We start from the raw sequence: 3450 nt of genomic DNA, 5'->3' as shown, positions 1-3450 counted from the left end.
TGTACAATGTTATGAACCTCTGTCCATAGTTCTTCAGGCACTCTGTCTATCAGATCTAGTCCCTTAAATCTATTTCTCACTTCCATCAAATAAGGGATTTGATTTAGGTCATACCTGAATGTTCTAATGATTTTCTCCACTTTCTTCAATTTAAGTCTGAATATGGAAATAAGGAGTTCATGATCTGAACCACAGTCAGCTCCCACTCTTATAGTAGACACACCAAAAACAATCAGAAAGAAATCTAAGCATAACACTACAGAAAGTCTTTAAATCATAAAGGAAGAAAGCAAGTGAAGAAGAAAAAATCGCAGAGGAACTGCAAGACAGTTGAAAGCAATGAACACAATAGCAATAAGTACATATCTATGAATAACTACATTAAGTGTAAATGGACTAGATGCTTCAAACATAAGACAGGGTGGCTGAATGGATAAAAAATCACTCGCATCTATATGCTGCATATAAGAGACTCACCTCAGACATAAAAACACACACAAGACTGAAAGTGAAGGGATGGAAAAAGATTTTTCATGCAAATGGAAACCAAAAAAAAGTTGGGATACTCCATCAGACAAAATGGACTTTAAAGCAAAGACTAATAAAAGACAAAAATGAGCATTAAATAATGATAAAGAGGTTGATCTAACCAAGAAGATATAACATTTGTAAATACTTACGCACCCAACATAGGTACTTAACAGACCCAAAGGGAGAAACTGATAGCAATACATAAATAGTGGAACTTTAACACCTCAATTACATCAGTAGACTCATCATCCAGACAGAACATTTTTTTTTTTTTTTCAAGGTTTCTCTTTAAAAACAGTGGTTAGATGCCACGAAGTAGGTGGCAATGCCTTAACCGTATGCGTGTTGTCAGGCCCGAGAGCCTCTTCCATCCTTGTCAAGGGGAGTGCTAACCTTCTCTCCTTTCATACAACACCAGACAGAACATTTATAAGCAAACTTTGACCTTAAATGACAAATTACACCATATGGACTTAATATATATAGAACTTTCCATTCAAAAGCAGCAGCACATTCTTCTCAAGCACACAGGGAACATTCTCCAGGATATATCGCATGCTAGGCCACCAAAAAGCCTTGGTAAATTTAAGGAGACTGAAGACATATCAAGCATCTTTTCTGACCACAATGGTATGAAGCTAGAAATCAATTATATGAAGAAAACTGGAAAAATTACAAATACGTAGTGATTAAACAACATACTCCTGGACAATCAAGTGAGTTAACAAATAAATCAAAGGAGAAATAAAAAAAAATACCTTGAGACAAATGAAAATGGAAACACAACCTACCAAAATCTCTGGAATACGCTAAAAGCAGTTCTAAGAAGTAAGTTCATAGTGATACAGCCCAACCTCAAGACATAATAAATACCTGAAACAATCTAACGTCACACCTGAAGGAACCAGAACAAGAACAAACAAAACCCAGAGTTAATAGAAGGAAGGAAGCTGTAAAGATCAGAGTGGAAATAAATGAAATAGAGACTAAAACAGAGAAACTAAAGAGCCGGTTCTATGAAAAGCTAAAATTGACAAACCTTTAGATAAGCTCACTAAGAAAAAAGAGAGAAGGCCCAAATAAATTCAGATATGAAAAGAGAGAAATTGCAACTGATACCAAAGAAATACAAAGGATTATAGGACTATCAATGATTATATGCCAACAAATTGGACGTTAGGATTGGCCCAATTTAAAAGAAATGGATAAATTCCTAGAAATATACAATCTTCCAAGACAGAATTATAAAGAAATAGAAAACCTGAATAGACTGATTACTAGTACGGACACTGAACAGTAATCAAAAAAACTCCCAATGAACAAAAGTCTGGACCAGACAGCTTCACTGGTGAATTATGCCAAACACTCAAAGAAAATCTGATACAAATCCTTCTCAAACTCTTCCAAAAAACTGAAAATCCGGGAATGTTCTCAAACTTATTTTACAAGGTCAGTATTACCCTGATATCAAAACCAGACAAGGGAACAACAACAACAACAAAATGAAATTACAGGCCAATATAATGAGATGGTTAGATGGCATCACCAACCCAATGAACGTGACTTTGAGCAAACTCCAGGAGATAGTAGAGGACAGGGAAGCTTGGCGTGCTGCAGTCCATGGGGACACAAAGAATCAGATATGACTTAGTGACTGAGCAACAACAACATGCAGCCACGAAATTAAAAGACACTTGCTCCTTGGAAGGAAAGCTATGAAAAACCTAGAGAGTGTATTAAAATGCAGAGACATCACTCTGCCATCAAAGATCCATATAGTAAAGCTATGGTTTTCCATAGTCATGTACAGATGTGAGAGTTGGACCATAAAGAAGGCCGAGGGCCAAGCAATTGATGCTTCTGAACTGTGGTGCTGGAGAAGATTCTTGAGAGTTCCTTGGACAGCAAGGAAATCAAACCAGTCGATCCCAAAGGAAATGAATCCCTGAATATTCATTGGAAGGAGACGCTAAAGCTGAGGCTCCAATACTTTGGCCACCTGATATGAAAAGCCGACTCACTGGAAAAGAAGATCCTGATGCTGGGAAAGGTTGAAGGCAGGGTGGCAGAGAATGAGATGATTATATAGCATCACCTCAATGGACATGAATTTGAGCAAACTCTGGGAGATAGTGGAAGACAGAGGAACCTGGAGTGCTACAGTCCATGGGGTTGCAAAGAGCCAGACGCAACTTAGCAACTGAACAACAATCCCTGAACACAGATGCAAAAACCCTCAACAAAACATCAGCAAACCAAATTCAACAAGAATAAAAAGATCATGCACCATGATCAAGTGGGATTTATTCTAACATGCCAAGGACAGTTCAAAATCCATGAATCAGTTAATGTGATATACCACATTATCAAATGGAAGAATACAAATCATATGATCATCCCAATAGGTGCATAAAAAGTATCTGAAAAAAATCCAACATATATCATAAAAACTCTCAACAAAGTGGGCATGGATGGAACATTTGTTGTTGTTTAGTCCTTAAGTCATGTCTGACTATTTTGCAACCCCATGAGCTATAGCCTGCCAAGCTTCTCTCCTCTGTCCATAGGATTTTGCAGGCAAGAATACTGAAATGGGTTACCTTTTCTTTCTCTAAAGATCTTCCCGACCCAGGGATCAAACCCACATCTCCTACATTGAAGGCGAATTCTTCACCTCTGAGCCACAGGGTACTTAAACACTACAAAGGCCACAAGCTCAGAGTTACCATCATACTTGACAGCAAAAAAATTAAAACCTTCCCCCTTAATATCAGGAAGAAGGCTCCCACTCTTGCCACTCTTATTCAGCAGAGTATGGAAAGTCCTAGCCAGAGCAATCAGGTGGAAAAAGAAATAAAGGCATCCAAATTGGAAAGGAAAAAATAAAACTATCATTATTTGCAGACAACATGATGTTAT

General features: G+C 37.6%; 1 non-coding gene across 1 annotated transcript; it reads right to left on the bottom strand.

The window, feature by feature from the left end:
• Nucleotides 1-820: 820 nt before the first annotated feature.
• Nucleotides 821-946, bottom strand: LOC122676275. The gene has a single exon (XR_006335544.1). It is a non-coding gene; the product is annotated as a U6atac minor spliceosomal RNA (small nuclear RNA).
• Nucleotides 947-3450: the final 2504 nt, after the last annotated feature.

Source organism: Cervus elaphus, chromosome 19, assembly GCF_910594005.1.
Source record: "Cervus elaphus chromosome 19, mCerEla1.1, whole genome shotgun sequence".
Classification (NCBI taxonomy): Eukaryota; Metazoa; Chordata; class Mammalia; order Artiodactyla; family Cervidae; genus Cervus; species Cervus elaphus.
Note: the sequence above shows the minus strand (reverse complement) of the source record. Positions and strands in the feature narration are given on the sequence as shown.